This window comes from Tetrao urogallus (genome assembly GCF_951394365.1).
Source record: "Tetrao urogallus genome assembly, chromosome: 1".
Classification (NCBI taxonomy): domain Eukaryota; kingdom Metazoa; phylum Chordata; class Aves; order Galliformes; family Phasianidae; genus Tetrao; species Tetrao urogallus.
Genome location: NC_136813.1, coordinates 142,161,470 through 142,179,144, shown reverse-complemented (window position 1 = coordinate 142,179,144; position 17,675 = coordinate 142,161,470).

The window sequence follows — 17,675 nt, the reverse complement described above, 5'->3', positions numbered from 1 at the left end:
TTATTAATCAAGCTTCTCCCCAGGCAATAGGTTAGACAAGAGCGTGTCTTTTGCTTTGATGAAAGGAAAGAAGTAGAGAAGAGCTGTTCTTTGTTCCCAGGGCATCCTTCTGCCCAGTGCCTCACTGGGGACATCTGTGTGAAGGAGGATCTCACCCTTCTCAGTGCCTGATGAGGAAGCAGCTACTGCACAGATGCAAGAGGTCTTGTGGTATTGCAGGAAAGACACCTTGCCTATAAATTCTAAATGCATAGAGAGGTGCTGCTCTGGCCACAGGCAGCATCACCATCTTCTCTTTCTTTTGGGTTCTGTCAGTGCCTATAGTTCTGGCTAGAATCACAGGGAATGATTTCTTCCTATTTTCTGCTTAGTCAGAATGAGAGAGAGGGTAATTTGTGGGCTGAGAGGAAATGAGCATACTATTGAGGGAGAGAGGAAAAAAAAAAGATGCTGTGAATGTACACCTTGGATGGAAACAGCCTATTTAACAAAAAGGCTTGCCTTTCTGTTCATGATTCCTGATTTGAAAATCAGTTGGAGATTGAATGCCATGAAAGAGCACAAAGAGGAACTCAGCTCATCCTCCTACAAATGCCTTATTTTCCCTACTCAGCTTGCCGGGGGCACTAAAACAGGGACTGGTCTTCTTGTGGTGGCTTAAAATCTTACTCATTTCTCAGATATCATGAGTCAAATGAAATGTCCTTGACCCAGGCTATGATGTATTAGTTCAGCATATATATGACAGTGTCCGGACTCTCTGCTAATTACTGCTCTATCTATTACCTGAAAGATTTCAGGCACACAGCAAACAACATCTCCAGAGACTGGGAGCCTCTGTTTTTTTAAGCTCCCTCTTCTACCCACCTTTCCAAAGGCTGTACATAGGTGCAGGAGTGAAACCTGTAGATTTGTCTACTTCATCTGACAAATGAACCCCAAGAAAGGACATGCTTTCCTTAACTGTGAAAAGCTCTCTTCGGTTTGTTATTAGAGCCTATTGGTGTTCAAGGGGCTCATTTCTTGCTGCAGAAGGATGATTCCAGGAGAAAGTCTAATGGGTTCCAGCACTCCTAATGAGAGGACTCGTATCTTTGGAGGTCCCAGGCTTAGGGCAAAAAATCTACTTCCTATGCCTCCTCTGTGCTCCACTGGTATGCTCCACACACCATTTTGAAAAGAAGAGACACAGCCTTCCGTCACCAGCTTCTAAAGAAATACAGGTGTCTCTGTGTTAAAAAAATATTGCAAAGGACTAAGAGGGGAGACAGGCACACTGTGAGTTTTCATACCTTTATGCAGTGATCACACTGACAACACGTAACAAGTGAAACTGGAATCTCTCATATTCACAAAATATACACTGCCTGTCTCCACTGCTGAGTCTCTCTGGATAGGCCCCTGCTGAGACAATGCTGTAGTCCCATGTTTCAAAATCAAACTCTGCATGTTTGTGTAACAATTCTGTCTTAGCTTGTGACTCTGAACCTCCCTGCTGCTCGCAGGGGCAAGATGATTTTCTGGCTATGTTTGGGTTTAAATGGGATGCACACACGCAAATTTATAACTTGAAAGCTTCCTCGTGAAGGCTTTATTTTTGTTCTGTCTTATTGTATTGTTCTTTTTATTAAACCTGACGGCAGTGCCAACTGAGAAATATATTTTTGTTCTTCTATATAGAAAAACACAAGCTCTAAAGTAGGAAAGAGTGAATAAATGACAGCTCTTGAAAGGAGATTACAAAGCATCAGTGTAATGATGCATAAATCCTATGTTTTGCATACAAAATTCCTTCAGAAAAAATAAGTAGATTTGATGTCAAAATGTTTAAGTAATACTGGAAGACTGTAGCATTTTCATATTTCTTTAAATAACAAAATGGAAAAAAGTATTATATGTACTGTTTTATTAACAAAAAAATTTGAACTCTTTCTTTGTAATGACTGCTATGTTGGATTTTCTTTTCTTTGTATTGTATTAGAATAAAGAAAAGGGGAAAAAATAGAAGCTTGAAATGCAAATGAACATTTTACAAATTAAAATATTTCTGTTGACCCCTTTTTCAAACGATGGAGTTGCTGAAATGTAACAAATTATTTATTTTCAAAACAAGGAATGATTTACTTTTAAATTACCGAAGAATGAAAAAGTTATTTTTCTGCCAAATTCTAATATGATAGCTTTTGTAGGGAAGTTTGGGGATATTTTTATGTTTCTGCTTGACCTGGAAATGTAGATGACTCTCATTTGTTACAATTACTCTGCTACCTGTCTAATTTAGCCTATAAACTCCTGCAGGTAGGACACACATCTTTCCTTGGAGCTGCTGGGCTCTGAAGGCAACTCCTCACACCAACAGGCAGCTTGTCTACAAGAAAATCATGCCATGCTTTTCTCAACTCTTCTTTTCCATGTCAAGCAAATCTAGAAATCCACAAAGTGAGAGAAACTTTTAAAATACAATGTGCTTTCTGAAAGTGAAGGCTCCTAAATGTGCTGACTCAAAATCATTTTGAGATCAAACGTCGGGGGCTCTTTGTGCTATATCACCTATCTCAGAGAGGAAAACAAACTGCATTTACGCTGTTGCTTAGGAAGTGTGCCTTTTCATACAATTGTAGAATCATAGACTGGCTTAGGTTAGAGACAATCTTAAAGACTATTGAGTCCTGAGCTGCTGCTATAGGCAGGGCTGCCATCCCCCAATTCAAGCTGCCAAGGACCCCATCCAACCTGGCCTTGACCCTTCCAGGGATGAGGCACCACAGCTTCTCTGGACAGCTGTGCCAGCGCCTCTGAGTAAAGAATTGCTGTCTAACATCTACCCCAAATCTCGCCTCTTTTAGTTTAAAGGCATTCCTCCTTGCCCTATCATGTAAAACGTCGCTCCTCTTGCTGCTTACAAGCTCCCTCCAAGTTTGTGCCCCAGTGGTCTCTTCCGTGCATAGAGGTGATAACGGGGCAGGGTTTCACCTGGTGCATGAAAGTGTCTCCTTCAGCTCCCACTTCCACATGTGATACAGAACCAGAGCAGTCTGGTGCTTATGTTCAGCACAGAGGCCACAGCTCACAAGATCTCCCCATCGAGGGCTTGTGCTCAGCCAGCTAATACAGAGCAAGGATAGGCTGTAGTAAGAGGCCCGAGTGCTAAGGTTCACCAGAAATTTCTAGCTATGGCACAGCTGCATATTTCCCATGTCCCCTTTGGAGCTTCATGTCCTTGTAGGCTGTCTTCCATGCTTTATGCCTTACTGGACTTAACAACCTCCCCAGTGACAGCTGCTCCGATCTTCTCAAAGTTCAACAGCTGGCAATGATCTAGCAGAAAACCCACACAGACTGCCTTCTGCAGTCCTTTTAACCTCAGATTTATTAGCTTTGTTTTGTCTCTGCAGATTTCTCAACAAGCCCATAAATTAGAAATATTAATAAAAGAGACACTGTGGGTTTAAACTGATAACATTTATAATGGTTCTTTTTTTTTAATTATTATTATTTATTTTTATGGCACAATTATTATCAATTGACATTTAAAATGGCATCATAATCCATCAAGGTGAAATGGACTCAGAAAGCCATTTCTCCCAGGCCAAAAATAATAACAGCAGCAGCAGAAGGAGTGCAAGACAAAAGAGCACACGAACAGCTTGAGCCCAGGTCACTGATTACATATTTTGAAGGTGTTTGTTAAGCAGTTTCATCCTCCATTTAACCCATTCTCATACTTCATAGCACAGCCTCTCCCCTGTCAGTTCCCTCAGATCCCTTATAGAGGTTTTTTTCTGCCCAAAATATTTACCTAATCCATGACTGGGAGCCTGGCTCTTTGCTTTGAATGAACAGGAGCTGTTATATGTGGGAAGGGCTGAAGAGATCAAAGGTTGGCCTTTTCATAGCAATCCAGGCCTCTGAACAGCAATTGCCATGGAGAACTGTCCGGCATGGCCATAAAACTGGCTTTGATCTGTTGTTTGGATGGTGGATAGTTAAAAATAAAAAGAGAATTTGCTTAATTTAGCCCATTCTTGCAAAGAACAGTTGTCTCCCTACCTACTTGAGGAGGCTGCAGAAAGTGCTTGTTGAAAATAAAAGCAATTCTTCAGAAAGAAAAAAAAAAAAAAAAGATGAAAATGCTGCAGGAATCAATAACAGAGTAAAACAGAAAGTTCATGACCTCTAACTCATTATTTCAAATCAACTGTTGTTGCACAGTGAATAAATGTCATTAGTGATGCATGAAAATGAACTTCCTGTGTCCTAGAACAGTTCTTCATCATCCACATGTGGAGAAGATACTGAGACTTTCCATGAATCACTAGCACCGTACAGGTTGTTTTAAAGCTGTATCTACAATTAAAGAAGAAGGCCTTCACACATTTTCTAGTACGTAGATGCCCAGCAGAAGTTAATCTTCTGAACAGTGCCACAGTGAGTTGTGTGGTTTTCTAACAGGAAGGAGAGTGGCAGTTCCAAATGGGCAAAATGCCTGAAGAAGTTGTACCTAAGTTCCTTCTGGAGACACTTATCTTCATTGTTACAGAATCATAGAGCCACAGAATCATTAAGGTTAGAAAAGACCTTTAAGATCACCTAGTCAAGCTACCATGCCCACTGACCACGTCCCTCAGTGCCACATCCACATGGCTCTGGAACACCTCCAGGGATGGTGACTGCACCACCTCCCTGGGCAGCCTGTGCCGCTGCAGCACCACCTTTTCAGGGAAGAAGTTCTTCTTAGTATCCAACCTGAACCTCCCATGGAGCAAATTAAGACCATTACCTCTCATTGTTGTCAAGAGGGAAAACCTTGACAACTAGTTTAGATAAATTATCAGAAAGTCAGGTGCCATCCTCCCCATCACCTTCAAATTCACCATACAATATACTGATCACATTTGCTTCAAAGCATAAGACTAACTTTTTTGTCCCATATACTTAACCACATATGCATTGTATTATTTGTTTTCGCAAATGTCTTTAACCTAGCAGTAGGCAGATGTCAGTGAGGTTTAGCTGCCCATCAGTGTCATTGCTATATGGGAAACATTTAAGCCTTGCTGTTGGGGTGGAGCTGTCATCTATTGTCATCATCCCTGAGAAGATTGGTCCAGTCATTCATATCCTGCATACAGTTACATGCAAAGTAGCTTTCCTGTCCTGGGAGTATTTCAAGATCTTAAGCAGTGCTCCTAAACCAAATAAGGATGAAAAATTAAACTGTCAAGGACTTAAAAAAATCATCAGAAAGTAAGCCTTATTTTCAGTTCTTTAGTAGTAGTGCAATAAAATTGGTTCATTTTGATCGCAATGAAATGCTTTTTATCTTTCAGTTATAATCTCACTATAATTATTGCATTTTTAATGAAGATGTGGTCTCAAACAAACTTTTAAAAAAACTACAAGAACTATGTGTTTCAACAATATGAAGGGTTTTCAAAATATTTACAAGAAATTAATGACGAATTCGGCCTGATGGTGCAGTGCTCCGTATGCGCATTGTAAATGCATGTGTTTGCTGCTGACCCAGTTTCTTGGTCACTTAGATGCAACTGAAATATCAACTGTTTGCTAAATGCATTCAGGAAAAGTTAACATTATGTATGCCTTACACAAAGCTGCTGTTTGTCCTGATTAACAGGTGGCATAGTTAACCACCCAGTCACGTTACACCATTTTTCAAAGCCCTTTCCTCTATCTCGTTAGTTATTTCTATAATCCAGCAGTCCAGCCTGGGAGGCATCCTGGAAAGGAGTAATTGCATATATACAGATAATTTATGTGGGAATAAAGAAATTCTGCATCCATAATAGGACTTTAATCTATCTGAGATGGTCACAGATAAACAAACTTGACAATCCTACCTTTCTCCAAAATCACTTTGATTTCTACAGAAAAAAAAATAACATCGTGCTGTGTCATAAAGTTCCCAGACAGCTCTGACACCCTTTAAGAACTTTAATTAGTCAATACCTTTCACACAACAGGTTTTGCAAATGGTGTTGTGAAATAGTGCTTTTGTTACCAGCAATTAATTCAGTGTTAAGAGACAGAGCTGATATTACACGGTCACTACTTGAACTGTTTCTTCGTCTCAAAGCCAAGGAGAGGGCACTGTGCCCTGTGGGACAGCATCTCTGGGCTGCTACAAGCCAGGCTGGGAAATGAAAAATCATCTTACATGTTTGTCCTCCATTCTAAGTCAAGTCATCCCTGTGGTGAACAGATGTTACTGGGTAAGAAGTGAGACTTTTATCCACCTGATTTCTATGCAAAGATTCTCCTGCACTTACTTAACATAGTAAATCCCATGATTTACAAGCCAAGAACAACCTTGAAATTTTACAAATAAGGGCTTCTGCAACTTTGCAAGTTTTTATCAACTTTCACAGAAAACAAAACAAAACAAAACAGAAAAAAAAAAAACATTCATTCTAGAAAGCTGAGAGTTGTCCTCACTTCTCTAAATGTCTCACTTTCTGGGGTCTAGATATAGAGTTTAGAAGATATTAATAATGGGAAAAGTGACAATAATTCATTATTATTTATGTAGAATACCTCAACAGTTACTTTTTCTAACAAGGTATAGGAAGCAAAGTGATTGCAATCCATTGCGTTCTGGGCCTCTTGCCTGATGATATCTTAAGTGTAATTTCAGGATAGGAAAGGAGTTAGGATGATTTATATTGTCCAATTTCTCTGTAGGTCCTGAATAGCAATGGTAAGAAGACATGAAGATTTGTCCTCTGAGTCGTACAAATGGGGTCCCAAAAGAAGAATAAACTGTGTTGACAGAGGAATAAGATTAGTAGACAAAAAAGACTTGGAGAAGATATTGGGCAGGAACAAGATAGATTGGTGGAGTATACAGGGAGATATTATCCTTGCAGCCTGTCTTGTCAACACATCATCTTTGTCATTTGTAAAATTCAGGTCAAACTCCATGAAGAGGGAGCAAAAGAGATTGCACTGTAGTGATTCATTAGTTCTGCTTACAAAACCTGGAGAAAACGTCACTTCTAAATTTAGACAATACATCAAAATTTCAATCTCTGCCAGGGATAGTTGTGTCAGACTGACCAGATGGCAGGATGGCAGAGCAAGCAGATCATCCACTGAGCCCTGCAAAATCTTGCGAGAGCACAAGACACCTGAATACAGACCTGAGAAGGAAAAATGTCACCTGTACACACATCAACAGAGATGTTCATTCACACAGTGAGGAGATATGACTCACTCTTGCCTGGCAGTGCTGTCCCCTCTTTGAGCCAGCCCTCTCTCAGGCTCCTCCACTTCACCTAGGCAACATTGCAACTTTCTCCCTCCTTTCCCTGGGGATCCTGAGAAAATGATGAAGTGCACAATATTCCTAGGCTTTCAGCATTTTGCTTTGTTTAATGGGCTCCAGTGGGAGCTCCTATTAATCCACTCTGGAAAGAAGAGAGTTTCTGTTGTTGTTGTTGCTATTGTTTGCCCCCTTCTGCCTCAGGCAGGTCATGAATTATGTGCCTGATATTCCTCCTTAGCTCCTGGACTTCCCTCTGTTGTCCCATGGGGGCCCATTAAGAGCTTCCTTGCTGCATCCCTCCAGAGAAAGGCCAAGTGCTGAAGTGGCAGATGTAGGGGAAGAGAGGAACTCTTGTGGCTCAGAGAATTACAGGATCTTTGGAAGGGAGCAGCAAGCCATGGTTAAGATTTGGATTAAACCAGGGCATCTCCAGAGCTACAAGGGCTTGTGTGGCTCTGATGGAGGACTGAGTTGCATACCAAAATAAATTTTCCCATTACAGAGCAAAAAGTGTGGCTTGGGTGTTTTTCCTTCTCAAATTGCCCTCTGAATCATGCTATTTCCACTCATTTGTTTGCACAAGAACTCAAACTTCAGGGAAATGGATACTGTTTGCAGGTCCTTTGGTAGATCTGGCCCCAAAACTACACGCATCTAACCTGAAGTATAGCTCCAACTGCCAAACCTGCTTAAAACTTTGAGGCAGAAATGCTCTAGCCCAGTATTCCTCAGTAACACCTAACAAAGCTGTTTTCATGCATTTCTGATCTTCCACTAGGAGACAACCCATTTCTTTTTGTAACCACAGAATTTTTAAATGTACTTCTGTAATTTCTGATGTGACATTGCCATATGCTACAAAAACGGTTTGTGGTATATATGTGGTGTATGTGTGTTTGTCTTTTTTTTTTTTCTCCTTTCTTCCCCCCCTCCCCCTCTTTTTTCTTACAGTCTGTAGTCAGAAAGCAACCATTCTGTAATTGTGTGCCGGCCTGTCCCTCTCTTCAAGTGCACTATCTGCTTTTTATCCATAAAATCACACACTGGAAAGTCCCTCTCAAGATCATTATTAGCTGAGGCTGCAGAGTCAAGTACTGGAAAGCTAAGGCAATGCCAGACTTAAGATTGCTTCTGCTCATACATTAAGTAACAGGTGCATTAGGACATAATACAAGCTTTTGGAGATGGTCAGACTTTTGCAGAAGGCAGGAGGATCTGTCTCACAGCTAGCATTATCAGTTATGAGTTATTTAGCTGCATGAACTGTCCCTCACCTGTGGTACCCCAACCCCCTTCTCTGTATGAATTTGCCCCATTGTTTGTGTCCTTTACAACATCCAGGATGTACTAAAACCACAGTATCTGTGGCACACACAACAGTCTGCAGCAGACAAGGGGAAGAGGAAAAAGAGGAAGAAGCAGTTGGGTTTTATTTCCCTGCTTCCAGCAATCTCTGAGAGGGATGAAAGAATGTTCTTTCAGCCCAGAAGGCAGCAGAGGGGTTTTGAGCCCAACATTCCTGTTTGAGAACTAGGTAGATCACAGCTGCCTGTGGTTTGATTTGTTCATGGCTTATTCATTCTCCTTTGGTGATGGGATGTCAGTCAGTGCAGGCAAGGCATTGAAAAAGAGCTGTAAATGTAGTGCTATTTTCTGGCCCACCCTTAAGAGAAAAGGTAAATTTTCCCATCCTGTTCAATGGAGTGCAGAGCAGCTGCACTTTGCATGGACAGAATAAGGCAGTGCAAAACCCCCTTGACTACCCAAAGGGAAATCAGGCTGAGGATGGGTAACAACATTTATGAAAACAGCATTAAAAAACAAACAACAACAACAACAAAACAAACCAAAACCAAAACCTTTTTCCATCTTGTGTACTTATTTAGGAAAAACAAAGGTCCCTGTAATTTCCCTTTAGCTTTGAGTACATCCCTTCCCTCTGCTGGACGCTGACAGCAGACTCAAGCAGATGTTGCTATATCCATGACACACAGGTTGCCATTTTCAGCTTTCCCTCATGGCCAGGAGGGCTAAAAGCATTTCTCAGTAATGAAAAGAGAGATGTTGTCATCAAAGCAGAGCTGAAGCCCTAGGCACATGCCTGTGCATTAATCTATCCTGGGCATCACATAGATTTGTTCCTCTTGACTCTGCAAAGGCAGGTACAGCTTTGGATGTGCTTTATCCATAGGAACTTGCCTGCAGACACCAAATACTGATTGTCGCCCCCATGTTGTTGACATGACTGGCTGAATATACAAGACAATCACTGTCAGCTTTTTTTTTTACAAGTGCTTTTCTAAATTTGATTTACATGTTAGTACATCAGTGGTGGGGTGAGGATGAGATTCAGTTCATAATTACTCATCAATTCCCATTTTTATTAATAAATTTCTTTTACTCCCTTGAGGAGCCATGATGAACATGGAGAACTCATATTACTTTACATCTCCAAATCTGTCACTTTTCAGTCAGTGCTGATCAATAACACATGTAAGTTCTCACCTAACAATAGTGGCACAGCAAATGCATCTAGCTTTTACTAGAAATATCACATAAAAACAAAAATACACCACAGACACAACAAGTTAGATGGCAAAATATTCACCTAGCTCCACCTTAATACATCAAGGCTATGCAGCAGTAAGAAGATTGCATGGACACGCAAAAACACAGGGTCTTACATTGCCAAGAATCATTTTCTCCTGGTAATACAAAGTAATAGCGATACAGATGGCATTACACAATTCACAAAAAATGATAAGACAGCTGGCACTGAATGCGTTTGAATTTGGGCAGAGAGCATACAGAAAGGGTGTAACAGAAGAGACCATGTCAGTGCAGACTAGCCTAACCAGCAGAGCCAATGTGCCACATGGGATTGTGCAGTGGCACGCAGATGAACCTGTCTGGGTGTGCAAATAGCACAGCTGTTCATGTGGAGCATCCACAGGTGACTCTGCACAGCTAATAGCTAGCCTGAATAATAGGCATACAGAGTATGAAGGAGAGCTGCAGTATAATCTCTTCATTTCCTGCTTCACTCTCAGAAAAGATGCTCTCAGACTTCCACAAAAATCCTTCCATTAAGAAATTTTCACTATGTGTCACTGAACTATTCACATCCAGAACAGTTCAAAGAAATGCATGAGTCTTCAGTTTGTGGACCTGCGAGATCTACTTATTTTTATAATAAAGATGAATGAAAGATGAACGCAGTTTGTGCACCTCTTCTACTTGCATACAGAGTGGAAAGAAAGATGGGCAAATAATGCCTTAAACATCATGCCCAAGCTGGTTGCTTAACCTGACTTGTGCCTGCATGGTTCACAGTTGCTTTTCAGTGCTAATGCCCAGCGTCTCCTCCCTCTTTGGTCTCTGTATTAAATTGTTGACAGATCTTTCCTGTGACCTTTTAAAAGATTAAATACATATTAAGTGTTTTTAAAAGTCAGAAAGAAAGAGACAGTGAGAGAGTCTATATGGGCTTGTGTCTGTGATGAGGAAGCTGTGATGAATTCAGCTTCAGAGTATTTTTTCTTACTGAGAGAGAGAAAAAAAAAAGAGGGAGGGACAGAGGATGACAATAAGCACGTACTTAGTCACCTTTTTCATGATAAACATGGCATGTAAATGATCTCTCTATTTTCAATGTCCATGCAGCCAAGACTCCTGCCCAGGATGCTGACTTACTTTGTCCAGTGCTTACAGCTCAAGTATTGGACTTCAAGTGCACTGGAGACATTCACATGTGGAAGAAATTGGGCTAATGCACTTTCTGGCTCTGCTTTTGTAGGCTTATTTTATGGCTGAGAAAATCAGTGGTGTTTGGCTCACACTAACACAGTGGGAACATTTGAGAGTACACATTCAAAGGGAGCTGAACCATTTGCAATTTGTGCAATGTACCTGATTCTTGTGCTGACTGGCCTGAAATATTAATCAGGTAAATTTTTGCTTTTTGGCTTACAGTAGCAGCTTTTACAAATCTTTCATACAAAGATGATTTATTGCCTCATTTAGCACCTGAAGTTTCACTCACACTAAATGGTGCATGTACTTAGTCAGAGGGAAGGGGAATGGCTCAGTGTCTGCCCAGCCTCTCCTTCACATCATGGCTGCATTCAACCTTGGAATAGGTCTTCTCCACACAGGGTTCAAACATGTAATCTTCAGACCAATGATGTGCAATTGCAAACAGAGATTGGAAGCTGTGGGTTGGGAAATGTGCTCCAAAGCATGTCATGCAATTTTCTACTATTGTGCATACTGTAGACATTATTCACTGGACTTGCAGTCTATGTTTGTTTAAGTCTCCTAAATGTAGCATAATTATGGACTCCTCAAAGCACTAGACTGAGATTACAGAGCACCTCTCCTCTAGCATTTAAGAGCTACCTTCTGCTAGGTGCCGTACAAATATAGAACAAGGAGACACTTCTGAAAGATGAGAGATGTCCATATGAAAATAAAAATAATAGAGAAATCTTTCTGTCTTCATGCTTCCTCTGTTGGGCTGCCCTGAGATGAGCTAAAGCATGGCTGTAGTTTGACCATTTGTATCTAAGCTTCCTTCTAGTTTCATCAGAGCATGTCAGCACCATGCAGTGCAGAGATGTATAAGGTAGCTTCAAACCTGGTTCATTCATGTGGGATTTTGCTGAACTTTGCTGTGCTGAGATTCTGCTTCCAAGAGCCATGAAAATACCTGGGTTAGCACAATATCCTAAACAGGCTATTTAGTCCTGCTCTAAGGAGTGTGCCTAGTGAGTGAGTTACCTCTTCAGCATTGGCTTTTGTATGGATACACAGTGCTGTCCAGAGTGAGGGAAGTGAACCCACAGTTTTCTGTGCCCACTCTCAGAGCAAGTAAAGAATAAATCATATAATCATATCATAGAATCATAGAATGGCCTGGGTTAAAAAGGACCTCAATGATCACCGAGTTTCAACCCCCCTACTATGTGCAGGGTCACCAACAAGCAGACCAGGCTGCCCAGTGTCACATCCAGCCTGGCCTTGAATGCCTCCAGGGATGGGGCATCCACAGCCTCCTTGGGCAACCTGTTCCAGTGCGTCACCACCCTCTGGGTGAAAAACTTCCTCCTAACATCTAACCTAAACCTCCCAAGCGTCTGTTTAAAACCCTTGTCCTCAGGGTAATAATCCTTGTCCTATCACTACCCATCCTCGTGAACAGTTGTACACCTTCCTGTTTGTACGCTTCCTTCAAGCACTGGAAGGCCACAATGAGTTCTCCCTGCAGCCCCTCTTCTCCAAGCTAAACAAGCCCAGTTCCCTCAACCTTTCTTCATAGGAGAGGTGCTCCAGTCTTCTGATCATCTTAGTGGCCCTTCTCTGGACCCATTCCAAGAGCTCTGCATCTTTCTCGTGCTGGGGGCCCTGGACACAGTACTCCAGATGGGGCCTCACAAGAGCTGAGTAGAGGGGGACAATCTCCTGCCAGCAGTTAGCAACAAGCTGACAAAAGCACTGAGGTCTGAGTTATAGCAGACAAGTTCCCAAACAAATGGAACTGTTGGGACAGAGTTCTGGACTCCCCGTTCATCATTCCTTTTCAAGAGCTTGAGTTTCATTTTCTTCTCCTATATCCCTTTGGGAAGAGCAAACAAGTGTTTTTGTGTTTTTTTTTTAAATTGTTGTTGTTTGTTTCTTCTTTTTGTGTGTGTATTTTTTTTTGTTGTTGCTGTTTGGTTTTGTTTGTTTGTTTTCTTTTCCATAAATGTGTTAAATTCCTGCTGCTTCTGGACCCCACATTAATTCTAAGAGTACTGCTATGGTGTCATAGTTCGGCTAGGGAATTGATCAGTGAGTGCAACACAAGTTGCTGGCACTGCTAGCAGGAGTTGAAATGGGGAACTGTATCACTGACAAACTCCCCTTCAAAAGCTTCAAACCTTAAGCTCTGGAAGTCCTTCCTACCCTCCACTTGCAATCTGAGAGCAGCCATTTCTCAGCCTGGCAACCTTCCTGCCTCCCTCTCTCCTTTTTGACAGTGGTTCGTTTCTTGATCCTGCCATGAGCAAGCAACCCAGAGGCATGACCGTGTCAATCCACCTGCGTCTCCCTCCGGATGGCTATGCCCACCGGTAGCCGCTAGAGGGAGCCGTGCGCACGGCCTGGCCGCGGATCTGCCGCTGGGCTGAGCCGCGCCGTGCCCCGCCGGCACAGAGTACCGGGACCTGGGGCACACGAGGGGTGACGGCGCCGGCATGGGCGAGAGGAACTTTTCTACAGAGGCTGGACAAGGTGCGAAGAATTTCTGCCTCTGCAAGCATCCCTTGCTCCCTCTAGGATCTCTAGATCCTCCCTAGGATCTGGAAGCATGGCTTTTGGGATGGACAAAGGGGGCTTTAAGACAGGAAGAAGGTGTGGATGAGCTTGGGTCTTTATAAGCAGAGTGAGAAATCTATATGGCCTTGGTACGCCAGAGATATGGGGCAGCAAAGGCACTGTCAGCATGTCCCAGTGCTTTTTAATTAGAAGTAAGAAGCAATTTCACAGCAAACAGGGGTTGTTGGTGTGGCTCCCCCAGCACTGCTCAGCCTAAATACTTACTTTGGAAAAGAGGAGAATAGTGAGTTGGCATAGCCAGCTGCTGACACAACATTATTTACAGCAGTCAAAACTAAAACTGTTTGTGAAGGCTTGCAGAAGGAGCTCGAAATACTGAGTGATTGGGTAATAAAATGGCAGATGAAATTCACTGTCAATAAATGCAGGCTAATGCATATGGAGGAGAACAACCTTAACTATATGTGCACAGTGATGGACTCTAAATGAGCTATTACCATTCAGAAGACAGATTTTGGAATCATTACATATAATTCTTCCTAAACATCAGCTCAAAGATAGAAATGGTCAAAAAGACAGATGGAATATTGGAAATTATTAGGAAATAAATAGAGAATATGATTAAAAAAAAAAAAAAAGGATTCTTTTTGTTAACATGTGGTGTTCGCATCTTGAATACTGCGTGCTGTTCAGGTCTGCTGTAAAAAACAAAACAAAACAAAAAAAAAAAACAGCATCAAAAAAACCTTGTGGTAGATGTGGATAATATAGAACTAGAAACTTAGCAAACAGAGTGACAAGGCTGACAGCAGGGAGGGAACAATTTATTAGACAGCAGGTTCAGTAGAAGCCCAGTATTCAAGTAGAAGTTCAGTATTCAAGAGACAACAGAATTTTGGAACTCATTGCCACTGGAAGTTATGAAAGACTCAAATGTAATCAACTTAAAAGAACAACAGTTAAATAAAGCTGAAGACACTAGGCCAAAGAATGGCTAAATATTTGGAGTGATGGAGATACAGTTCAAGCTCATGAAACAGCGTAGTTTCTAGATGCTGGAAATGTATATGGGGTCAGCATAGACACTGTTCCAGCTCTACTTCTAGCACTCTGTAATATATCTGTTGGACTGAAAAGACCTTGGTTTTGAACCTGCAAGGACATATTATGTCATTGTGCTAAAGGTACGGAAATGTTTTGGTCCTAAAGAAAATCAATGGCAGAATTCATTGATTTAAGGAATAGGGAAATCAGTTCTACCACTAGCTGAGTCATGTCTCACTGCGTGAGGCGTTACATTGACTAAAACAAAGTTGCTGGCACAGTGTGAACAGCTTGTAACAGGTAGCTCTGAGCAGCCCAGAAAGTAGTAGGGACTGAGTGGGATTCATGTCAGCTACCTTTAGCTGATGTTAAAAATTAGGTTCTTACTCTTTAGGCAACTGAGGTTCTCCTTACTGATGCAGTGTTTCTACAGTACCAGGTTTACCAGAGGAATCGAGGACAAAACATGTACTATGTTCCCAGAGCAAAAAGAAATGAGAGCATTAAGAGAATAAATCACCTTTCCTGCTTTTCAAAACCTGAAATAAGAAATGAAGGTAGTAGGGTATGGGAATCTTGGAGTGAAGACATGAAATAAGAATTTAATTTCCCCAATGAAAATAAATCTAATGCTTTGCCCTTGGGATGTAACAGAATGCCCACACTTTTCACATGTCTCAGAGAAAGGACAAATGAATAAAAGCCGTAAATGTTATTTGCACTAGAAACATAAATATTTTAGTTTGCTATGGGGCTATAGAATAAGGATCCCACTTTAGGGCAATAGAGAGTGGCAGAGTTGCAACTGCCTTGACTGGTCAGGATTTCATCCCCAGAAAGAAATTCTATTAGTGAAGAAGCATCACTCCTCAGAACTGGATCCTAACTACTGCAGCAAACATGAGTTAGATTAATATTAGGCAAAAAGAAAGCAGTGTGTTGAGGAAGACAATATAAAAGAAAGGATACTTGGCAGGAAGAAGAGTGCTAACTGGGGAATGTTAATCAGAAAATTGTTCCAAGGATATAGAATATGCCTTTTTGCCTTGTTGTTATTGTTGTTGTGTAGTGGCTGATCTCCAGTTCTTCTGCTTGCAGTGAGTTTTTTTTGTTTGCTTTTTCAAGAGATTTGAGCAGTAATAAAAGCCTACCATATTTTTTCATTTTTCTTTCTTTCTTTTTTTTTTTTTTTTTTTTTAATGGAAGATAGCATTTTAAAATCCTGAAAATTTAGAAACAGTACTCCCATTCTCTCCATATCTCAAGCCTTTTTATGTTACTTTATGTTATGTTATGTTATGTATGAAGCACAGTCACTAAAGTTTTTCTGGAGGAAGCAAATATTACACTTATTTATATATTTATAAGCAGAAAGAAGAATAAAAGAATAATCTTTTTAAGTGTAGGTATGCAAGGTCTGTCAGTCATCTGGTTTATTTAGTATACACAATTAACTTCTATTAATTACCATGTATTGCAGTGGTGCTTAGCAGATGCCACTAAAATTGAAGATCCCTGGTGCTTGGATCTCTACAAACTCAAAGGAAGTGTCCTAGCTTTTAAGCCATCAAAGTTTAACTAGGCAAGAGAAGCCATAACGGAAGCTCCTCAGTTTAATTTCCGTGACTAGTTTTTTGTAAGGGAACGTCCACCCAAAGCAGTGCTTGATTAGAGATTCCTGACCAAACTAGTGCCTTGCAATGGCCCAGAGTAGTAACATGCAGAGACTCAAGCTTCGAATCCAGGAAATCCTGGGGTTTCCTGGATGCTGAGATGGGGTGCCGAGTCTGTGTTGAGTCCCTCCTCCGCCTCAGGCCAGTGCTTGCTGGTGTGGCTTCCATCTCAACAGTAAGTCTGTAGAGCATTGGTAGAAGCATCATCACTCATCTTACCTGGGGTAAAAAACATGCACTTAACCTGCCTACGTGCCCCAAAAGAAGAACTCCCATTACACCACATCTTAGCCACAAGTATGGTCACATCTAATTCCATACCATGTACTACAGAACACCAGCATTGGGAAGAAATCGTGTTTTTCCAGTGTATGTTGGTTTTGACTACATATGGTTTCTGGATGTCACCTTTTATTTGTTAAAAAATTGCTATTAGAATTCAGTGTCATTTCATATGATAGTAATGCATGCATTAAAAATGCATAGGTATATTAGATATTTAACATTCAGTTGTAGTTCTGGCACAGTCTGAGGGCATGAACTGTAGCCAAGAATATATGGATTCTTAAAACTGTTTCCTGTTCTAAATCTCAGCATCAGGCTGTCCATAAGTAATGAGGAGAAGGATGGTGGTGGCATTGTTCGAATAGTGTCACCTCTCCCTCCCCCACATTTTTTAAAGAAATATATTGCAAACATTCATAACACACCTGGCCATCTTTCTCATATCTTTCTTTCTTCCTTATCCTGATGGAATCAGTGCCCTATATTACTCCTTAGATTCAAGAGATTATAACAATCTTATCTGTTTTTTCATTAGTTGAACTGATTCTGCGCAAAAGCTGTTTAAGATTCATGAGTGATCTTGCCTCTACAAAGGATTGGAATGCAGCTGAAGTGGGAAAAAAAAAAAAAAAGAGAGGTTTTCAATATTCCAGTCTGACCATGGGATGCTGATGAGAAGCATACACACCATTACCTTATGATGCAATGCAACAATTTCCTTCTTCAGGACTGTCCCCACAAACTGAGGTGTGCCCAGCTCACTGCATCCAAGCCATTTTCATCCTCCCTCCTGAGAAGAAGGTTGTTTCTTAGCCATATTTATTCTTTACTGGGTCTCTGCAGAGTCATAAGCTTCCAACAATTATCACATTTTTTTCCTTCATGCTGTGTCTGTTTAGGTTTGTGATTTCTGCAGCCAGGCCACATTGCTTTAGGCCAAAATTTCTCATTTCTCATAGCAGAAGACTCGGAGACAGGGCAAAATTTCCCATTCTGTTTGTTATTAGTCCTTAGAAGATGGAGAAACATAATTCCTCTGTCTGCTTACAAGTGAGCTACACAGGCTATCTTGC